Consider the following 13324-nt stretch of genomic DNA (forward strand, 5'->3'; position numbering starts at 1 on the left):
ATGAAACTCAAATAAAGCCTGTTGCATGCTTAACGCTACTACAGCATATGATGGCACTCTGTTATGTGGGACGCTAACTACTGAGGAAGCAACATGAAGAAACCCCTTTGACCATTTTTGCAAATGTCCTATATATCTAAAATTACACCAGATAAAGTCTTAACATGAAGGCAAGTACAAAACCCAGGTATTTTATTGCACTTAACATAACTGAATAAATTCAGGGTTCAATGTAACAAAGACCTTGTACAATGATCTTGTTTGACATGAGAACACTGTATAGGTGAGAAAGTCCCTGTGGGATGGTGTGTCAGAGAAAGCTGCGTTGTGCTCAGGGCTTGCACAGCAGAGCTGTAGCAAACAGGGGTCTTGGTTCTTGAAAGACGTAAAGCCATCTGAGCCACAGCCACCTTGTTCTTTGGACTCTGCAGCATATCTCTTACCTCTCTTTAAACATGATTTGGAATGCTCACTTGGGTAGCACTGTCTTCAATGGAACTGCAAAAGGAGGCATAAAGTGTTATTTGCATCCTTTTAGCCACATCAGGACCAAAGTTTCTGTGGAATTCTCCAACAGACTGAAGTGTTCTCATTACTCACTAGATCCTTGCAACAGCCTTCTTCTTACTGAAGGGTAACACTGAGCAGCTTTCTCACCTCTATCTCCAGGGAGTTACACATATGACCTAAAAGATCAGAATGTCTGTCCCTGCCAGGCTCCCAACAACTGACCACCTCTTGGGTCCACCTAGATCTGTGCTACCCACGTCCACGCCTCCCCTCTGGCTCTCTGTAGCTCTCACAACTGTGGCTGACATGAGAGCCCTTTTGGCCTCTAAGGTAGGCTGTGGATGAGAGGACATAACTGAAATCTGGCAAAACCCATGGCTTCCCCTGAAATCAACACCACTAAGATGTATGTGTCACTTTGGGTCACAAGGTGATGAGGAACACAGGTGTGGGGTCACATGTTCCATAGTCTTGTCCACAGTCAAGTCCACAGTGTGCAGTCTTGGCTCCACAGGCACTGAGTATGCCTTCAGCAACTCATCTAGAAAGCAGAGGTGACCATAATGCCAAGGTCACAGAAATGTTAAAGAACTGAGAGCAGAGCTGGAACAATGGTTCAGCCATTAGGAGTACTTCCTGCTCTTGCAGAGGACCCAGGTTCAATCCCTAACACCCACATGGTGGCTCACAACCATCTATAACTATACTTCCAGGGGATCCACTCCAGCCTGACAAACAGACATGTCAAACGTTGTTCATGCTATCAGGGTGCTCAGGAGGGTTCACACTTTCTGCTATTTCATAAAAATGTATCACAGCCACAGCACCATCTCTGTATGTTAGAGCAGGCCTGCCTTCCTCCCACAAAAAGGGTGCCTGCCGCCTGTTTCTTTGATCTCAACAGAATCCTACAGAGGCTTTTAGAGATTCAAGTGCCATCGTTGAACGAAAGTCTCCTAAGAAGACATTCCTTTTGCCTGCCTCTTCTGGCCTTTCCAAATAAGTCAACAAGAGAAGTGTGGCTATGTTGGCAGCACCTCTTTGGTTCCTAGTAATCCTCATTTTAGCCAGAAGCAAGCAAGCAAGCTTTAAGCTTAAGCAAATGGAGGCAGGCAAGAACTTCTAACAGGAACACAATAACACTGTCATATGCGGACTTTGCCTATGGTTACCATCCATTTTATAGCAATTGATATGATATCCATTTACAAGAGAGACATTTCCAATGTATGCATGCAACTTTGAAAGAAAAGGACAGTGTGTAGAAAAGGCTGAGAAATCAGGTTTATACTTAGTGAAACCATAACACAGCTGTCTGAGACCCTCGCTGGCCCAGAGCTGAGCTGTTCACTGCGGTCTCATCAGTACACATGATGGTCATGCGAACAAATAAAATGAAATGGAAGGAATGAAAAGTTTGCATGAAATGGAATGAAAAAGTGATGCCAGATGTGGTGGCACACACCTTCAATCCCAGAACTTGGGAGGCAAGGCAGGTGGATCGTCCTGTATTACACCGTGAGTTCTAAGACAGCGAGGGCTACGTTCGGTGACTCCATCTCAAAATGCAAACAAAAATATATCTATATATCCAGTCTCAGCAGCCACATTCACATATTCAGCAGCCACGTGTGGCAGATGCTGTGTTCACAACATGACCGCAGAACTTGCCTATCATCCCAGACTGTCCTACTCAGCAGCAATGGTGACACTGACATAGATCAGGTGTGGGAGTGGCTTTGCAGCCAAAAGCCTAGCTTCTCCCGAAGTAGCAGCCTTCTGACAGGCATGGCAGAGGAGCACCCCAAGGAAGCAGACCTCTTAGACAGGGATACCTGAACCAAGGGAGCATAAAATATCCCTTTGGGGTTGCCAAGTCCTCTACAGAACAGAAGCCAGAGCACAAACAGGAGGAAATATCCAGTCACTCTCCCCAAATGACTTTTCCTTAATCTTTAGAAAGAGCCCAAGATTGCAAGGAGCAATCTGAACTCACACCAGGCTCGGCTGAGCTGGGCAAGGTGGTCCAAGTCTTCACACACTGGGATAGTTCCTTAGTGGTCCAGTATAGGGCAAGATGAACTAGAGTCCAGGACCCAACCTGCTGTCTGGGGATGACCTTCAGGTAAGAACGCCTCCCCTGACCCTTAACTTCTGACTTTTGTTTATTTTTGTGTTTTTGGAGACAAGATCTAGTTACACAGTCTAGGCTGGTCTCAATGCCACTTGGCCCAACAGTTTTAATATTTTAAACCATTATTCAAATAAATACACAATAACCTGAATTTTTCTTCTTATCCCCAAATCTTAAATACTTATTACCTAAACCTTCAAAACAGAAGGTTGGAAATTCTGATCTAATCCTAGTTTATCTTAATTCTCTGGCACACTCAGCCTCCCCTTCCCACAAAGTATATATATATATATATATATATATATATATATATATATAGTCATACACCAGCACCACCCAGGAGAATAAATAAATCTTGCATATATATAATATATATAATATACATATATATATGTAATATACATATATATATAATATATATTCCAGGATAGCCAGGGCTACACAGATACACAGAGAAACCCTGTCTGGAAAAGCCAAAAAAAAAGTTGCAGTTATTGTATGTGTAAGAGTCTTTTGCCTGCATGTATGTGCTCACAACATGCATACCTAGTGTCCATGGACATCAGAAAGGGGGTGTCTGACGTAGAAACTTAAGAATTCTTTGGAAAAGTCAGTTGTGTTGCAAGGTGAAAGAGTTGTGTTGGAGCATGAAAGAGTGTTTTCCTGAAATGGACACAGATGAAAGACTAAGGCAGACCTGTGAAGGAATGTTTCACTGAAGCAGACACAGGAGGAAGAATGTTCTACTAAAGCAAGCATGTGAAAGGACACGTGATGAAGGATTCTTCGCTAACAACGTGCATGTACTGGTTTGCCTCACGTTGCATAGCTCAGCATCCTGGAAGTCCTCTGTTCATCATAACCTGCATGGGATCCCTCTGTGACTTGCCAAGGATCCTGAAACAAGCACTAGACATTGGGGCAGCGACCTGGGGCTTTCTTCTAATGATGACAAACATAGGTCACACATCACAGAGCCTCACACAGCTCCATTACCTCCATTCACTTCATGCAGGAACAGACAGTGGCCACACTTAGGGGTTGGTGCGGAAAGCCAGCCAGGATGACTTGATGCCAGAACATATGTGGTCAGGCTTCAGATAGGCCTCCTCCCAGAAGGAAGAGATGGGTCTGATCTGCAACAGGATACAGTCAGACTGAGGTGTAGTCCCTGCCTCTGGTTTCCAGTCACGAGAGCTTTTGGGTTTTTTTTTTTTTTTTNTCGAGACAGGGTTTCTCTGTATAGCCCTGGCTGTCCTGGAACTCACTTTGTAGACCAGGCTGGCCTCGAACTCAGAAATCCGCCTGCCTCTGCCTCTCGAGTGCTGGGATTAAAGGCGTGTGCCACCATGCCCGGCTTCACGAGAGCTTTTGAGTCTTTGTGTTAGACCAATCTGGAGCAGACCCTGTCATATCAGAAAAGGGAATGGCAGGGCTGAAGAGATGGCTCCATGCCTAAGAGGACCTGTTGTTGCTCTTATAATAGACCCAGAGGGGGTTCCCAGCATGCACCTGGTGTCTAACCACTGTCAGGAACTCCAGATCCGGGTGAATGGGATGTCTTCTTCTAACAGCTTAGCCAACACCAGAGTGCACATGGTGCACATACATACATGTCTGCAAAACACTCGTACACAAATAAAATTGATAAGACCTCAAAAAAAGCTACAGTAATGTCACTTCAGAAGACTGCCATCATTCAGAAATAACAGTATTAAAAATGTTGAATTTAGCGTAGGGATTGTGAGAACCCAGTTTAAACAGCTCTAGCCAAGGCCTCAAAGCTCAGCAGAGGGATTTCTTCAAGTTCCTGTATCTCACTGTGGAGGAAATCTAAAGCACATCGTCTGGTCCCCTGAGACGAAGAGACACTGCTGGGAGAAGATCTGCTCTGCATCTCACAGACAAGCGCAAGCACGCTGACCTGTTGCTGGGAGCGGGCCAACTTCCTGCCTGTGTTCTACAAGAAACTTGACAGACCTGGGAAGTGGCTGAGAGCCAGATACTGACATCAGGGGACGAGGCTTGCTCATGGTGGGCGTGACCTTCCCCCTGATTTAAGGAAGGAATGCTGTTGGCTGATGAATCCATGGTCTCACAGAAGTAAAAAGAGTCAGTGGTTAGCAGAAGCCTCTAGTCCAGGACAGTGGGCCTGTCAGGCCATTCAAGAGAGAATGTCACTTCTGCTTATTCAAGAAAGCCCCGTCTCCTTTCACTGATTTCCGGATTCCAGCCTCCCTCTCCTTGTCAGGTGGATGTGTCATCAAAGCTTTCCTGCATCCCAGCAACCACTACATCCACGAGGGAAAGTGGTGGTTATTCTTGTCTCACTGACTCCACTCAAACCAAGCTAACAAGAAAATTACCGTTGATTGATTGGGTTTTTGTTTGAGACAGTTTCTCTGTGTAGCCCTGGCTGTCCTGGAACTCACTCTGTAGACCAAGTTAGCCTTGAACTCAGGTCTGTCTGGTTTGCCTTCGGGTACTTTAAGGGGCAAGCTCATAGATGAAATCTTTAAAATTCTCAAGTTTAGGAATCACATGCTTCCCCCACCCCCTAACCCACTTTGGTTTTTTTCAAGACAGGGTTTCTCTGTGTAGTCCTGGCTGTCCTGGAACTCACTTTGTAGACCAGACTGACCTCAAACTCAGAAATCCGCCTGCCTCCGCCTCCCGAGTGCTGGGATTAAAGGCGTGTGCCACCACCACCCAGAGAGTTCTTTGTATCTTGATGAGACTTGTTAGGACCCTGAATACAGTAATCATGGGACCTTTGTTTGTGCTTTGTTTGTTCCTTAACTACTCTGTTTACGCCTTAGGACTGACCATATCCTTTGTATGTAACCAGAATGATATAAAAGCAGACTGGAAAGAAACAAGCCCACTTCAGCTTCAGCCTCAGCACTGGCTGGAGTCATGTTACGGTGTTGTCTAATTGTCTTTTTCTTTTCAGTCCTCACTCCTCCCTCAAGACCTTGTTGACTGACTGAGCTGGCTTGGTCACCATGTCAACTAAAAAAAAAAAAAAAGAAAGAAAGAAAGGAAAATGAAGTCCAAAGCCAGGGAGAGGGAATTCCATGAGTGTTGATGTGCAGACAGAGTTGTTATACTTACCCAGACTTTGTTTCAACCTGTGGTATGGAAGTAGAGAAGGAGAATGCTGGAGATGGAAGGGTTTAGATGCAATGGAGGTGGCTGTTTTAGTGGCAGATGGGGTTATGTCATCAACAGTCTTACTCAGTTGTGGATCTTACACACTGTAATACTGACCAGCCAGGCACAATGTGCTCTTGATGTTATTGTAATGGCTTAAACGTTATGAAGGTAATCAAATCCTTATTACTGAATTCGAGACCTGTTCTACAAGAGGGAATTCATAACTGATACTGTAAGCCCGATCAAAAGCCCGTGGAGCTGGCTGGAGGCTATAGTCCTTAGGACGAACTGCAGCTGTCTTGTTCAATGCACATGCTGTCAAATGCCTTCTAAATATTTACATTCATACTCAGTGTCAGTGCTGCTCTCAGTCTTACAGAGCCGCTTTAGCTAACGCTGAAACTTGAAACTGCTGAAGGTGCTCAGAGTAAGTGACTGTGAGCATTCAGCCTTCCACCACCCTTCAGGCTAAGGGAGAATCGTGGAAGACGGGGTGGACGGTAAGCGTCAGAGGATGGGAAATGATGTGAAATGCTGTCTTCTGGACACTACATGGCCTTTGCACTCCTGCATGCATAGTAGCCATGGTTACCCAAACAAGACTGGACCCGCCATCATTCTATCACAGATTGAGGAGGGCCTCATGAGGCCCCACACCTCCCTGAGGAGCTAGGGTCAGTTAACGGCTGCTGGGGGTGAGGAGTCATTTTACGTCTTCCATCCCATGCCTGTCCACACACAGTTAATAATAAATGTAAAGAAATTTACCTTAAATGCACTTTTTAAACATCTGATTCAAAACCTATAAAGGTTGCATAAGTAAGAGTGTCTCTGTCTGAAATCTATGCAGACCAGTTATTTCTGTATTACACACACACACACACACACACACACACACACACACACACACATCCCAATATATTCTCTCTGAATGAACAACACAGTTTTCTTGGACACATGGGTTTATAGGATACGCCTTGAGTTTAGAACACGGAAGGTACGAGACAATGCCCAGGACCTTGCAGTCACTCTTTCCTGACTGTTAGGTAGTCCATGAGCTGATCCAGCTCATCATGGCACAAACACTGCCCCTCACTCAACAGGAGAAGAAGATGATAAACGGTAGATGGAACAGAGAACTGGCCAGGGGCTTGCGGGCCAGGAAGTCATCGGCCAGCTCAGTAGCCTTCTGAGAAAGTCTAACATTGTTTTCAGCCAAAGATCTCTTCAATTCATCGGCCACCACCAGCAGAGCATCCTCCAGCAGCATATTAGAGACAAGAATATGCTGTTTTATCATACAGGTCCCTCTCCCCAGCCCCCAAACCCAAACAGAGATTATTTCTTTTTTAAAATATTTTTTCTTGACTCTTTGTGGATTTCACATCACCCCAATCCCACTGATCTCCTTGTCCCTTGGTATTCACCCCCATACTCTTGCAACCTCCCCCCACAAAAATAAATAAGATAGAATTAAAGAAAACAACCTTGTCCTGAAAGCTGTCACAGTGTATCACCCTTTTGCCCCACACATCTCTATTTGCAAACGTTCATTGCAATGAGTCATTGGTCTGTTTCAAGTCCTCTGGCTTCTGCTACTCTATCAATACTGAATCTTCATGAGGATTCCTGTGGGGTATCCTGTTGTTGCCCTGTGTCATGGAGGGCCTGCAGGTTTGGCTCTGCAGGATTAGCCCTTTCACTGGCTCCAGCAGATCCCAAATGGAGTAGATGTTGGGCCGGGCCAACTCAAAGCCCTAGATCTGGGCCTAGGAAATAGGTGAGTTGGTCTTCCTGCAAGCTCTCCAGCACTGCCCAGGCTAGGTTACCCAATGCAGAAACTGGCAAAGGGGAGACATTACTTCCTATTTAACAATTACCCAAAGGCTAGGCATGGTGGTACATGCCTTTCATTCCAACATTCAGGAGACAAAGGAGTTTTGTGAGTTCATGGCCAGCCTAGACTACATAGAGCAGTGGTTTTCAACCTTCTTACTAATGTAACCCCTTAATACAGTCCCTCATGTTGTGGTGAACCACAATCACAAAATTATGTTTGTTGCCACCTTGTAACACATTCTGCTACTGTTGTGAATCATAATGTAAAAACATCTGTGCTTTAAATATCTTAGGCAACCCCTGTGGAAGGGAAATTTGATTCCCAAAGGGATTTCAACCACAGGTTGGGAACCACTGACATAGACAGACGCCATCTCAAAAAAAATTGTTTTAAGAAAATAAATTATAACAAGCAAAAGCTGTAGGAATACATGGAATAAGTGTCAATAAAATTAATTCTAATTATTTACTTTTTGTATATGTGTGTGCCACAAGTGAGTTAGAAAGAGAGCAAGAACCAGCAATGGTGCAGCTCTCCTTTAGTCCCAGCACTCGAGAGCAAAGAAACATTGTCTCAAAAAACCAAAGAGGAAGGAGAGAGAGAGAGAGAGAGAGAGAGAGAGAACAAATACACAGGCATGACATACATATAACTTAACTAACAGTCAGGAAACAACTGTCTAGAGGTCCAGTGACCCCCTCCTTCTTTGTTTTGAAGAGGGCATCAGATCCCATTACAGATGGTTGTGAGCCACCATGTGGTTGCTGGGAATTGAACTCAGGACCTCTGGAAGAGCAGTCAGTACTCTTAACCGCTGAGACATCTCTTTACTTATGATCTGAATCTGGTAATTTATGAATGATAAATAATGTCCATATCTATCACTATTCTGATCATAAAAAATAATAAGTCACCTCCCAACTTCACCACAGATTGAAAACAGATTAAATGCTTTTTGAAGTAATAGTGATTCTTTTTTTTTTTTAAATTGCTACTGAACAAATATTTCCCCTACTTTGTGATGATTTCCTAAATGATTGTGCATGATGTCAACACTTAAGGAACTAAACATAATTAGTTCCTTTCACAACTGGTTCAAATTAAACTTATCCCAGGAGACTGAGATTTGTAATTAATAAAAGAGTGCTCTTTTACATTTTGGGAGTCCATGTGTAAAGTACCAGTAGTTGTCGCCTTCTAAACCACTCAGTACAGCATAGCCATAATTTCACCCTCTCTGAGCAAAAGCTGGCAGGCAGGGAAAAGATCCACCGGACCTTGATAAAAGATGCTCAGCCTCCCCAAGACGACAGAGCAAGAGCTCATCACTTTTCTCCCTCCAGACCCACTGAGACAGATGAATTTAGAACACTACCCCTATATGCACTTCTCTGCCAACTCTAGAAGCTAAGGGGATGAACTAATTTTAGCTACTAGTGTTTCGTGGCTCCATTCTGCGGAAAGACCTTCTGACTTAGCAATGAGCACCTGATACTACCGGGACAGGTGACTGCGAGTCTGCAGGAAAAGCATGCTCAACTGCTGCTAACCAGGGCAGACATGAAGCCAGCTATACAGAGCTTTAGGGTACAGGAGACATGCAATACATCTGGACTGAATAGCAAAGCACAGGAGCTTTTGGGAAAAATAAAAGGGCCAGAGAACTCACTCATGTAGGAGAAAGAGAGAGCAGGATGGGGGTGGGCTGTGGAGGGGCAGGACACAAAGGAAGCTCCTGTTAGGCATTCCTCTTGCCTCCAGGAGGGAAAAATGCCATTTTCAACCCCTGACTACAGAGGCCAGAGTCAGGATAGGAACAGGAACAGCCGACCTGACCACAAGTGGAAAAGATGAAGGGATCACTTGTACATCAGGGAGCAGAAAGGGGCTCATTTTCATTGGGTGTGGTGGCTCATTAATTTAATCCCAGTACTGGGAAGGCAGAGACATTCAGATCTAGGAGTTCAAGACCAGCCAGAGTTACCCACTCAGGACTACACAGTACCTTGTCCCAAGAACAAGCAACAAAAGTAGGATTGATTTTAATGCATTCTCATCAATGCTAGAACAAAGACATGGATGAGAATGCATAGAAAATGCATACTTAAAAAAAAAATAAGAGTTTGGGTAGTGCCCCTACCATGGTCTGCAGCCATTGCATTACAGAAGCAGGGTCTGGAGAAGGATGCTAGGATCTGGGCTCTAGTCCTTGTCTTTCACTTTCTCATGTCATGGGTAAGTGGCTTCCTCTGATACCACTGCTATGAGGTAGGACCTCAGCACAGGCCCAGCACAGGCTCAGTACAGGCCTCAGCACAGGCCTCAGCACAGGCCTCAGCACAGGCCCAGCACAGGCCTCAGCACAGGCCTCAGCACAGGCCCAGCACAGGCCTCAGCACAGGCCTCAGCACAGGCCCAGCACAGGCCCAGCACAGGCCCAGCACAGGCCTCAACATAGGCCCAGCATAGACCTCAGCACAGGCCTCAGCACAGGCCTCAGCATAGGCCCAGCACAGGCCTCAGCACAGGCCTCAGCACAGGCCCAATACAGGCCCAGCACAGGCCTCAGCACAGGCCCAGCACAGGCCTCAGCACAGGCCTCAGCACAGGCCTCAGCACAGGCCTCAGCACAGACCCAGCACAGGCCCAGCACCATGGATCTAGATGAACACAAACAGAAAACTAAGAACCTGGGGCCAACAAACCTTACCTCTTTTTAGGCTGATCATCTTTTTTCACACTGAGGGAAAGATGATTAATACAAAGCTAAAGAGAACCCTTAGAGAAAGAACAGTCCATGACACTTAGCTATCACGAATACAAAAGCCAGTGCTAAAATTTGGCCCAAAACTCTACAAATAGTAATCCATCCTATAACAGGGTGGTGGGATATTTTAGGCTCGTTTTTATTTGAGACAGGGCCTACACAGCCCAGAACCTGGGGCTGAGGTGCCCCATCCTCTGCCTCCGCCTCTCAGATGCAGGAACCACATGTGGGAGGCATCAGACCTGGCTGTGTGATTCTTCTACAGATACAGTAAAGTTGTGTTCAGGGATACATAGAAAAAGTACTTGGTGGTAACTACAAGCCTTTCTTCCTCAACTCAAAGCAGTTAGTTCAGCTACACATATTAACCTTCAAAGTATGCCACATGCAAAGAAAAAGCGCCTCTTGTTTAAAGCAGGATTTGTCTCTAGAGACACTTTTAGAATTGACACTTACTTTTGAGGGATTCAGGAGGCATGGTTATAGTACAGGAGAAATATTCCACTTTAGACAGCACCACCAGAATACAAAAGGGGGAACCATCATCTTTAACATCCTGAGGTGAATGAGTGAGGTCCGATTCTGAGGCAAGAATTGTTTCCACTACAAGACCATGATCTTGCAAGGGGTGGCCAATGGTAGTAGCATAATCCCTTAACACACACACACACTAAAAATATAGGTTACTTTTTAATTTAATAACAGAAAAAAATCCACATCACCACAACACAGTTAAGCAAGCAGGGTAAGACAATGTTTTTGTTCTACTTATGTCAGTGAAGTATAATCTTTACTGAAATTATAAAATCCTCCATAAGATTGACTATGTGTATAGTTTAGAAAAGAAAGCCTACCAGGCCTGGTGGCACACACCTTTAATCCCAACACTTGAGAGTCAGGGGTAGGAGGATCTCTGTGAGTTAAAGACCAGGCTGGTCTACAAAGCGAGCTCTGTAGGACAGCCAGGGCTACACAGAGAAACCCTGTCTCAAATACAGAGCAAGAAAGACAGCAGAGGGTGTGCTTGCTTGGTATACTGGTTCATGTGCTGAGTAAGTAGCCTTTTTCAAGATGGATGATGTCATTTGATGATGTCATGTCAACTGAGAGACCGTAAAAGAAGCTTAAGATTGTTTTAAAGAACAGGTGAGAAGACTACACAGAAAAAAAGAGACAGCGTTCACCTCAGTTGGCTAAGAGAGACCCTCAGTCCTCACTGTGTCATTCCCTATGGAAAGGAAGAGTGGCCCGGAGTCACCAGCATTCACCACTTATGATGAGCCTTGCATCAGAATCAAGTGATGTCATCAGAACCCCAAGTGACATCATGTCCTGCTTCCTCAGCCTCCATCCTCAGTCAACCTCCCCATGCCTCTCAGAGTTGGTGTCATTTCAGCCAAGTACTTGCTTGGAAACCTGTAGAGCCCTGCTCTGCAACCTGAACTCTGTAGTATTCTCAGTCCTACCTAGCAAGAGATACAGTGGAAAAAAACAAAGACAAAGTAAATCAACAAAAGTCATCACCTTAACCCATGGAAACAGGCTTGATACACACTAAGCTTCAAACATCCCATTCTCTTGCCAAACTAAGTCACCACTCCTGGACTGTCAGCTCTCCCCTTTTCTGCTCTTCTCCCTCTGCCTTCTGTTTGTGATTCACTTGCTAATCCTCAGCCCAGAAGCTCCAAACACACGACCTTATGCTCTACTGTCTCTTTAATTCATCTCCAAACTATGTTAATCCACTGTTACTCATAAGAATATTTGGCTTCTGGTGGAACTAGCTCTTAGTACATTTGATATCTGCTTCTCTCTCTCTCTCTCTCTCTCTCAGACAATCTCATGTAGTACAGGCTGGCTTAGAACTCACTATGTAGTCAAGGATAACCTCAAATGTCCGGTCTTCCAGTCTCTATCTCCAAGTACCAGGCTTGTAAGAGTACGCTAGGGGTGAAGCCACTCTCCTGAACTATAACCTCAGCACTACATCCACTCTTCGTGCTGTTATGTGCATATTTTATCCTATTAAACACCACCTCTTACCAGCAGGAATTGTTACTGAATTATACTTATGTTCCTGTACATGGAACTGTACATTCAACAAGTCAATCAAATATATGTTTTACAAAACTAAAGATTATTAGGATGACGGGACAATGGGTTTTGACAATTTAGCAAGATATGGATGATTTCAGAAAACAAATTTCAGAACAAGAAATAGTTCATTTAGCCCATGGTTCAAAGTTATCACTAAAATAATTCATAATAGATGACATGAACTGAAAATTAAGCATTTTGCAGTATAAAACAATGAATCAGCCACTAACATCACTATAAACCTTCCTGACATTAAAGTGACAAACAGGGCAAACAGCATGCCCTGCTTAAGGGCACTAGCCTCAGCAGACACTGTGGCTAACATGATTCTTTGCTGCATCCACTCCAGTGTCCTGATCCATGGCTAACTGCCAGGCCACAGAACACCAGGCAGGAGGGAGGGAGCATATGAAGAGTGGTTTCTAAAGCCACTCCAGGTGGAGAGGAGAAGAAATGCAGTCTCAGACACTCTTCACTACAAGACTGCCCTCAATTAGTGCCAGCTGCCCAGCTCTGGAGCTGGGAAGATAGCCAGTGTCTGGATCGGGCTGGTCCAACGAGCAGCTGCAGTCAGCCACAGTTCTAAATGAAATACACGATCTAAGTCGGATATATGATTCTTGCTACAAATGCTTATGAAGCTACTCTAAGGGCTGGATGGAACTCAGACGGCACACACAAAGCCCTGGCTTCAGTCTCCACTGCCACAGACACTGGCAATTCACAGCACATGTCTATAATCCCACTTGGGAGGTAGAGGTAGGATCATACATTCAAGGTCGTCTTCACCTATACTGCAAGGTTGAGGGCAGTATGAGCA

The 13324-nt window shown here is 44.9% G+C and overlaps 1 long non-coding RNA gene across 2 annotated transcripts in view; it reads right to left on the reverse strand.

The window, feature by feature from the left end:
- Nucleotides 1-293: 293 nt before the first annotated feature.
- The window catches only part of LOC110300738, a 62548-nt gene continuing 49517 nt past the window's right edge, over nt 294-13324 (reverse strand). Inside the window, exons 6-7 of one of the 2 annotated variants that reach the window (XR_002378611.1) lie at nt 4157-4261; nt 294-498 (exon numbers count right to left, since the gene is read on the reverse strand). This is a non-coding gene — a long non-coding RNA (uncharacterized LOC110300738). The remainder of the gene's footprint in view (nt 499-4156; nt 4262-13324) is intronic. The other variant, XR_002378610.1, reaches the window with a different exon arrangement.

Source organism: Mus caroli, chromosome 8 (genome assembly GCF_900094665.2).
Source record: "Mus caroli chromosome 8, CAROLI_EIJ_v1.1, whole genome shotgun sequence".
Taxonomy (NCBI): domain Eukaryota; kingdom Metazoa; phylum Chordata; class Mammalia; order Rodentia; family Muridae; genus Mus; species Mus caroli.